We start from the raw sequence: 9,963 nt of genomic DNA, 5'->3' as shown, positions 1-9,963 counted from the left end.
TAATTTTCCGAAAGAAAAGCTTCTGGCCGAGGTTGATTGGATTAGGACTTAGAATTTGAAGATCAGTCTGAATCGGGAGTCTGAATCGGGACGAGATCGTCAACAGCTCGAAGTTAAACATAACTTATGTTAACCAAGTAACCAAGTGTCTCGTAATAGTATAAGTGAAAAAGTTTATCACCAAATAAATGTTAAATAATAAAAAATAAAATTTATTTTTTTTAAATAAATAAAGAGTAACAATTTTAATTTGCACACGTATGCTCATGCATTGTAAATTTTAAAAAATATGCCCTTCACCTTAGAAGTTCGTTGACTTTAAATCTATATTATTTTTTATCAATTGGCACCATTTGAAAAATTCTTGTTTTGCATTGCCTTAACGTTATTATTATTTAAATAAATCTTAGAAATTGTAATAGCCGAATCTATGGCACTATGCAGCCACTTTTTTGGTGAAAGCCAAATTTGCTCTCTTTCCGCTCGCTTACGCTGGGAGCGTAAGAAATCTAAAAATAGAATTTGCTTGCTTGTGTGAGTAATAACAAGAGGCGAGAACGCGTATATGTGTGCATGTTGTGCTAGAAGACGATTTTCGGGCCGAAATCAATTCTGAAGAAACGGATTAACATATTTGGAGTATTTCGTAGCAATATGATGAAATAAAATAATAATTAATTATTATCGAATTAGCTACCCTCTACATATTTATATTTATGTTGATAATTAATTATGTGTAATATATATATACTACTTTTATTTGTGCACTTGATGCTCAACAATAAATTTTTTTATACACATTTGTTTTTTATTATTTTTAAAATATTTCAAAATCTTTAATGTGTATTTTACAAATATTAAAAAAAGATCAGAAGGTACCTTTAGTTTTCCGAAGTATTAAAAATTAAAGTAATAAAAACATATAAAATAAATAAAAATTTGAAAAATGGTTTGTTGCAAAAGTCACATCTGGAGGCACGAAGTGCGGACACAAGCACTCAACAATAATTGCCTTATTAATTTTTCACACGCCGCACGCTGAATACTCTAATGACTATTATTCTACTATAAAGTCATTTTTAAAATTTATTTTGTGATATTATGATTCGGCTATTACTATTTCTAAGCTATATGTAATAATAACAATGTAAGGCAATGCAAAACAAGAATTTTTCACATGGTGACAATTGATCAATAATAATATAGATTTAAAGTCTAAGAACTTCTAAGGTGAAGGGCATATTTTGTCAAATTTACAATGCATGAGCATACGTGTGCACACATACAGTTGTTTGCTATCACTGTATGCGTAAAAAGCGCTGTTTGCTGTAGCGCTCTCCGCTCTTTCTCTCTCGAACAAAAACTCGAGAGCCTGGAGCCACCTCTAGATCCGCGGACAAAAAATCGCGTGCCAAAAAATCGTATGGCGTTACGCATCTTGTTATTCTAGTGTCTATGGCCAAACCAATGTATGGCCGTTACGCATCTTGTTATTCTAGTGTCTTTGGCTGGAGCAATGTTCGGGACCAGCTTCTCGCACAACTTCTTCGCGCAGCGGCCGAACTTGAGACCCCAGCCGCCCCTGGACGTCCCCCGGTAAGTAATTCTCCGAATTTATTCCTTGTTCTTTTCTACACAAAGCGTTTGCATTTTGCAGTCTATTTGGCTTCCGGTTTTTACGAGACGGCCTTGATGAAGCTCGAATCGCCCGAGTCCTCGCCCAAGAATATCGGAGCCTCGGTCAACAAGTCCCAATGAATGATCTGAATGTTTAACTCCACACGAGAGAGAGCAGAAATGTTTGTCCTATATATCAGTCAGCTTGTACTCACGCCAACAGACAAACCTAAGCCTTTTCTATTGACGACGCGGACTGCGGCGCATGTTTTTCCTTCCCTTCACAAAAGGTTATGCGTGCACCGAAGTTGACATGCCAGGCTGGCCAATGCTTGCTGCATACCGGCATCTCCGCAGCAACGACGTTACCAGCACCACTGAAAGCAGAAACAGGATTACTATAGGCAATGCGCAGGAACAGTAAGCACAATTATTACAATAAGAAATAACACGCAAGTTTTCTGATTCGTTTCCGCTTGGGAGAGGAGAGACCAGTTTCCCTAAATGCCATTGACACTGACAAACGCGAGTAACTGGCGGGAAAAATACTAGAATCCCAAAAATACTAACTTGAAAAATTCTAGTATTTTTGCCCGATAGTCAGCTGGCGGAGAAAAAAAATACTAGCCGATAGGCCCGCCAAAAAGGCTGGCGGGAAAATGCGATTGCTAGCATATCGATCATCCGCCGTGCCTTTGAGCTATCGAAGAAGCCCGCCTACGTGCCTAGCCCAAAGTCAGTTGAGATTATAAAACCGACAGAGGCGCGCGCGCAACAGTAGCAAAAAGTGAAGCCAGCAGCAACAACAACTTATGGACGGCCAGAACGTGAACCAAAGTGGAGGATGGGCATCGGTGTTATCCATCTCATCGGACGATGGTAACTGCTCATCCTCGCCGCCATCAATAATAGTCTCATCGCTGGATACCACGTCATCGCTTAACTATACTCTAAAATTACCAAAACTATTTATTCCTATTCCATAAGCTATTTCCTAAGTAACGTAATATTTAAATTTAAATTCCACACTCGAAAACTTTCTGGCGGCAAGCAACATTGACATAAACAAAATACGGACAATTAAAGACTTAACAAATAACATTTATAGACGACAAGGCCCCCCTCCACGCAATAATACCCTTCGTCAGCCGTACAGCTCAGCAATCCTGGGCAGGTCAATTGGTGGAGCTCGCCAGGAGGCCGCCAGAAAGGCGATGCTAAATCCTTTTCGGCAAAACTTGAACAGGATGACCACGTTTCCCCTCCCATGACACGGCCATTCAGAAGCGAGTGAATAAATGGCGCCGGAACACAAATAAGATCCAAAAAAGAATAGGATCGCTTCAAAAGACAAAGCAAATCCACGACCTTTATCCAAGACAAGCAACCCAGCGCAAAAACATCTGGAAAACTACCAGGACATGCTCCAAAAAGAAAGGAGTGAAAAAAAATGACCAGGAACACCACGCGAGTCGGCAATGACATCCCTCCGACCACCAGCAGAGCCGCCAGAGCTAGCTTTAAGCCAAGAATCATTGACGAAAACACACCATCGCCAGGAAATTCCAACCCATATTTACAAAAAAGCTTCTCGACCCCACCACAAACCTAGCTAAGATAGTCGACAAGCTAAAAGAGTGACGGACAAAATTGCTCTCTGTCCGCTCGCTTACGCTGAGAGCGTAAGAAATCTAAAAAAAAAATTTGCTTGCTTGTGTGAGTAAAAACAATAGACGTACTTGTGCTGAAAGACGATTTTCGGGCCGAAATCAATTCTGATCGAAGAAACGAATTTACATATTTGGAGTTTTGGCAATATGATGAACAAAATTAAAATTAATAATTCACGCCCTGACTATTATAATTTTAAAGTTTTTTAAATTCGTATGTTAAGATCGCCGCTCGAATTAGCTACCCTTTATATATATATATATAGTGAAATATCCATAAGTCCCTAAGACTTAAGCACATGCCTACACAGCACACCCAAATACACCCTATACTACTCCGGATGTACCTAATGGATTCCAGATAAGAATAATATGATCCTCACGACTGGGTTGAGTGGAAAATTCCCAACTCCAAATAAGTCACCCACTGGTAGACTAAACATCCGTCCCGTAATTTAAACATTCCTTGCCTAAGCCCTCAATCCATCGTCATGTTCCCACGTTCAAAGCTCGGACTCGCAATCCCGAAAACAAAAGTATTAGATTTCAATAAACAAAACTATAAGAATCTAAGAGCACTTGTATCCAAGAGAAATCCAATGACAATTAAAGTCCAACTCCAAAGCTCTTTCTCTTCACTGATCAGATCCCTTAAGTCCAAAGTCCATATCAGAAAAGCTCGATACCGAGGCTTGAACGTCAATCAAATCAGACTAATTAGAGGAGTTCAGTTTGAGACGTAATTGTAATCGGTCGGTGTTCTTCAACAAAAATAAAAAATTATAATCATTCAGTGAAATAAAATTATATTTTTTTCACATATGAGTATTGCAAACATTTAATTATATATTGGTATGCCTATCCCCATCGTCATGTTCCCACGTTCAAAGCTCGGACTCGCAATCCCGAAAACAAAAGTAGTAGATTTCAATAAACAAAACTATAAGAATCTAAGAGCACTTGTATCCAAGAGAAATCCAATGACAATTAAAGTCAGCAACTCCAAAGCTCTTTCTCTTCACTTGATCAGATCCCTTAAATCCAAAGTCCATATCAGAAAAGCTCGATACCGAGGCTTGAACGTCAATCAAATCAGACTAATTAGAGGAGTTCAGTTTGAGACGTAATTGTAATCGGTCGGTGTTCTTCTAAAATTATATTTTTTTCACATATGAGTATTGCAAACATTTAATTATATATTGGTATGCCTATGCTGTAGAATTTTATGTAAAACCTGGTAAAGCTGCCACATAGGTAGCAGTAACAATTAACAAAATATACAATAAAAAAAAAACTTTATATTTGATAGGAGCTGCTAGAGTTTACAAAATATAAAACATGCCTTGTAATAAACGTCAAGTTCATATACATTGTCAGTAGAATATTTGGAGAGGGTACACCCAAGCGATCTCCTTTCCCGGAGGATAACATAACATATTACATTTTCTTTTGTACTTTATAATTAAGATACCACTTGGTCTCATTTATCTTTATCACACATTAGGTTAAGTTCAGAGGAATTACTGAACGATTCCTTTTGAAACCATAATAAATAGAATTAGAGCTAAAAGGTAAAAAAGAATATTTGGAGCTTCCAAATGCCAATATACTGATTCTATCATCATACCATACCTTTCAGGCCTATGTAATATAGAAGTAGCCCCGTGAAAACGCACTCAACTGCATTCGATGTCGTATTTTAATTGAATTTAAGCGGAGAGCAGCTCTCGCGTTCGTCTAGTCGCGCTTGGTCAGTCGTGAGGTGACAGTGTTGCAACTATAATGGATTATGAGCCATCCGAAAAGATCATTGGTAATTTAATTTCCCTAAGTGGTACTGCGCTACTCTTCCCAAACCGTTGAACTTTGTTCCTTTTCGAGAAGAGCATCAGATTAATGCAATTTTTTCGGCAGATCGTTATTATGTCATCCGTAAATTGGGCTGGGGCCACTTCTCTACTGTTTGGCTGTGCTGGGACTTGCAGGCAATGAGATATGTGCCAATTAAAATTCTCAAGTCGGCACCGCACTTTGCCGAGACGGACGAGATAAATATACTCAAAACGGTGCGCGAGACCGATCTATCGAATGCACACCGTCGCAAAACCGTCCAGATGCTGGACGACTTCAAGATCACCGGCGTTAATGGCACCCATATTTGTATTGTGTTCGAGGTGCTTGGTGACAATCTCCTGAAATTCATACAGAAGTCCAACTTACGCGGTATTCCACTGGCCAACGTCAAAGCTATTACCCGCCAGGTGCTGGAGGGTCTTGACTATCTTCACACGTGCTGCCAGATCATCCACACGGACATAAAGCCCGAGAATGTCCTCCTGTGCGTGGACGAGCCTCATGTGCGCTCACGCTCCGTGGAGAATACATCTTCGGCTTCGAATGGACCGCATTCGAATCCAACACTGCCAACACCTCCTCCGCCGCCGCAAGCAAAGCACAAGGCTATACAGGATCCGGCGTTAGAGGAATGCAAAGTCAACGTAAAGATCGCCGATCTGGGCAACGCTTGTTGGGTTGATCATCACTTGACCGAGGCCATTCAAACGCGCCAATATCGGTCACTAGAAGTTATTATCGTGCGGGCTATAACACCTTGGCGGATATCTGGAGCACTGCATGCATGGTCACCGGTGACTATCTTTTTGAGCCACACTCCGGCGAATCGTATACCCGCAACGAGGACCATTTGGCCCACATCATCGAGCTGCTGGGTCCAATACCGCGGAACATTTTGTTAAACGGCACCTATGCGGCGAAGTCGTTTACCCGTTCCTGCGAGCTACGAAATATCTCGGGCCTTAAGCCCTGGGGCCTAATGGACGTTCTTCTGGAGAAGTACAAGTGCTCGCAAAAGGATGCGGTGTCATTTGCTTCGTTCCTTAAGCCCATGCTCGAGCTCGATCCGAACAAGCGTGCCACCGCTGCGGAGTGTCTGCAGCATCCGTGGCTTAGATAAGATACGATGCAACCTGGTTGTTGGCTGCGTGCCATACAGCCAGCAACAGCAGATGGAGGGGAGCTCTAGCAGGAACCGGAACAAGAGCAAGAGCAACAGCACTAAAAGGTGGATCACCGGCAGTAACAGCAGACGGAGAAGTTGGCAGGGCTATATAGAATCTTCGGCATCGGTGGCTACTTTGGCTTTCATCTCATCAATTGCTTCCACATCGGCTGCAGCAATTGCGGCACTGAAGGCCCGACATTATTTGGATGCACCCTTTGTAACCACAGCCTCAGCACCACCCACTCCACAACCCCACGCATCCATTTCGACAAACACGGCCCGCACATCGCCAGCTACCCCTACACGTCGTCGCATCGCTACCGAAAACGATTTACACTTGGTTGAGGACTTGGGTCCAAAATAGAGGACCCGAACGAACACGTCCCCACGAATGCTGTACATAGGCTCGACAGTTCTCGATACCATTATTCATTTTAATTAAAGGGACGCATAAGAGTGCGATGGTAGAGCATGAGCAATTGCCGCATACAAACCATATATGTGTTAGTGTACATTTATCCGAGATGCGAGTAGGCAAATCTACATTTATAAGCGTAAGTAGTTAAATGAAATGGAGTCGATCCATCGATGGGTGTCTCACACGCGTCATCGTCGATTCGATGGAATAGGGCAGTAGGGCAACGCGTCTAGATTTTTATAAGCATATGTATATGTACATGGATGCAGAAACTTGAGCTGAACATAACAATAATGATAACGTAGTTAATAAGTTTATCCTCGGCTTAGTGATCGACATGAACAATTTGAAATGGCATTAATAACTCTTAAAAACGTAACCTGAAATAGAAAAGCGAATGCTTTTCTACAACGTAACAACCACAAGTGAAAATATCCTTAACCCCTAATCGGAACTAATAAGCGTATAAATATAATTAAATCATCCGCCACAAAAAAATCGTATTTTCTACTTTAAATAATAGTGCGAGCGCAAAATAATTGCAGCTTTATCAAATAGATAAATGTTCAAGACACAGGCACACCAAATTTAGCACTTTATCAAGACTAGATCCACACAAAATTTATGGTTGGGACACGACAACTTTCGGCTTTAAGATCTTTTAAATACACCACTTTTAACTCACTTTGTTCTACTTCGACTCTATGCTGTCCTATTTTCTTATATCTACTTGCGCTCACGACGCTACCCTTTGCGATGATTTCGATCATCGCCTATCGATAACTATTGTTACATTCGGCCATCCTGATCACTGTCGTCTGTCCCAGACGACCATAGATCTTCCTTTGTAGACGCGTACTTCCATAGCTTCATATTTTCTACACATGTTGCAGTTATTGTAGGCCTTCCATCTGAGCTGCTTTCCGTACATCGTATCGGCCGTTTCTTTTTACCTTAGTTACTTCATATGGCCCGAGAAAACGGCTAGCTAGTTTTTTGCCAGTCACAAACTGATTTCGTTTAATAGCCACAAGATCTCCTTCTTTATATGTACGCTCGCCCTTGCGTTTGCGATCATAGCCGTCTTTATACTTATGCTGTGCCTGCTGAATATGCGTTTTACCTCCTTGCGTAATTCAGCTCTCTCGCGGTCAGCAACTTGGCCAGTGCTCTCGCTCAGCCTGCAGACGCTTGAACTCCTCTGGTTGCTGCCACTTGATTGCCTCGGTGCGGAGCAAGGTGTTCTCCACATTAATCTCCTCGATCATCGATTCAGTACGTTGTTGCTGCACTGCAGCGGAACAGTTCCTTTTCCGCGCTGCTGATACGTTCATGAATCGGCGACGCGAAGAGTTAAAGCGTAACGCTGCGTTTCAGCAGCACTCGCGCCCTCTCTGAGCTGCCAGATCTTCAGTCAGCTGTAATACTTCTGCCTCCAGGCCTTGACCTTGCGCTCGGCCTCCTTGCTCAACGCCTGTAGTTCCTCCTTGGCGCCTTTGCATCCTCGGCGTCTCGCAGGCGTCTTTGACTTGCGCTTGCAGCTTTTTCACCACGACGACTGGCAAAGTTCGATGAAGATTTGCGCACAATGCCATCCTGCAACCAGGCGTCAACTTGTTTTGTAATCGACTCGGATCCATAACTGATGACGGTTTGTTGATGACGAAATGGTTTTGTACCTCCTCTACGAGGAGACCTTCATCGACACCGGGCATTCAGCTTGTTTTCTGCTGGCTTGTACTCAGCTATCATTGACTCATCATCGCTTGTACTGTGAGAAGCATCTATGTTACTTCCAGTCTCAACAATATTGTACATACTTAGCTCTTTTGATTCAGCGCATTCCGGCCGCCTGACGCATTTGTAAAGGACATTTTGAAGATATATGACCGCTGCCTGCACATTTAAACATTTTGTTCTGCCTTGCAGTCTTTTCTCATTGTTCATTAGAGCCGCAGTTGTAGCATTGGTTATATTTTTTCTGCCACCACTGTATGCTTTTCGGTTTTCATAACACACTTGCTCTCGTACAACTCATATTTTTCCAACAGTTGATTTGCTGCCGTACAATGCAAATTTGAACTCCTTTTAAATCCAGCCCGTCAACTATATAACGATAATAGACTCAACATCGACTTGCGCTCAATTTTTTTCATTGTAGCATGTATTCGTGCATGCTTTCGGCGCTCTGTTCTTTCGACCGCGCGCTTAAATTCGCCAATTAGGGCATTTTTAAGTTTCTCATATGTGCTCACCAACTCTACTCCCAGAGTTGTATTTCGATTTCGTATTCGCCGCTTCTAAAATTTCCGACCGAAGCCAACAACTTGCGAAATTTCACAACTTTTATTTACAACTTTACAACTTTCTGCACGGTATTTAAAATTATTTGGTCTATTGCTGTCTATTGCTAGTACCCACGAGTTGCAGAGAAATAAAAGGTCCGCCCGGGCAGAGATCCGCAGTACCCGGTAAGGCTAACTAGACCGGGCGGACGCCACTTGCCCGACTCTCCGTCATGACTGGGATAGTTATTACACGGGTCCCACCTGGCAGACTTTCGACACGGGTCGAATGACACCTTAGTCCGGCCGGAGGTGTGAATTTTTGAGAGTTACCAGCCCAACTACGATTAGCTAGCACTCTTAGCAGAGACATGACCTAACTATTTGATTGATAATGATTTTTGAATGATATAATAAAAACCATTTTCTGTAAAAAATAATCGGTATTTGATCAGAATTTTTTGAAATGATAAATTCAGAAGTTATGTATAGTTGATGAAAGATTAATATTTTTCATTACTAGACTAAGAAAAATTTGAAAAATATTAATAAATAAATTGTATTTTATTTAATATACTGAGTTATAAGTTTATTAATGAATTTATGTTAACATTTTCCTTGGATAATATTTATAAATAATATAAAACGCTGTGCTTGCCGCTTTGACAAGTTTGAGATTTTTGTAAAGGCCATTCAGTACTCGGCCGATTAGAGTTACGGCCCAACTGACACATAGATGTCATTATGGCATAGTCATTTCGACTGTTTTTTATTATTTTCATACGAGTGAACTCGTCGAGCCGTGAGTAACTAGATTTTTCCTATGGAAAAATAGCAAATACAGTAAATCTTGTAGGCAGAACAACAGCAGTGGATCAGTTGGTTCTCGGGATCAAGGGCCACGGAGTACCTCTGCCGGCGTGCCCATCGACTACATTCAGGAGACGTTCA

General features: G+C 41.5%; 1 pseudogene; it reads left to right on the top strand.

Moving 5' to 3' along the window:
- The first annotated feature begins 4,820 nt into the window (after window positions 1–4,820).
- Window positions 4,821–6,784, top strand: LOC117150188 (annotated as a pseudogene).
- Window positions 6,785–9,963: the final 3,179 nt, after the last annotated feature.

This window comes from Drosophila mauritiana, unplaced genomic scaffold (genome assembly GCF_004382145.1).
Source record: "Drosophila mauritiana strain mau12 unplaced genomic scaffold, ASM438214v1 Y_41, whole genome shotgun sequence".
NCBI lineage: Eukaryota > Metazoa > Arthropoda > Insecta > Diptera > Drosophilidae > Drosophila > Drosophila mauritiana.
This window is presented reverse-complemented; position numbering and strand designations above follow the sequence as displayed.